The following is a 291-nucleotide window of genomic DNA, read 5'->3' as shown; positions in this document are numbered from 1 at the left end:
GGAACTTCGAGGGCCCGTGCTGCGCTGCTCGGTCGCAGACCTCAACTGCGACGCCTCCCGCCACCACCACAGGGCGGCAACCACCTCAGCAACGCACACAGCCAACTGCGGGAAGACCACACATATCCCTCACACCCTGCATCACCACACGTCTCCCGAACCACATGAAGCTCCTTCAATTTAACTGTAACGAGCTTCAGAGAAAGATCGAGGAGATAACCGTCTTCATGGGAAGGCATGGCATATTGATAGCTGCGGTCCAAGAGACAAAGTTGCACAGCAATTCAACAC

The 291-nt window shown here is 55.7% G+C and overlaps 1 protein-coding gene across 1 annotated transcript in view; it reads left to right on the top strand.

The window, feature by feature from the left end:
• Window positions 1-291, top strand: part of LOC108358525 (ankyrin-3-like) — a 251,386-nt gene that overhangs the window by 17,019 nt on the left and 234,076 nt on the right.

The sequence above is a fragment of the Rhagoletis zephyria genome, unplaced genomic scaffold, assembly GCF_001687245.7.
Source record: "Rhagoletis zephyria isolate East Lansing unplaced genomic scaffold, Rhagoletis_zephyria_1.1 Rzeph_scaffold_00267, whole genome shotgun sequence".
Lineage (NCBI taxonomy): Eukaryota > Metazoa > Arthropoda > Insecta > Diptera > Tephritidae > Rhagoletis > Rhagoletis zephyria.
This window is presented reverse-complemented; position numbering and strand designations above follow the sequence as displayed.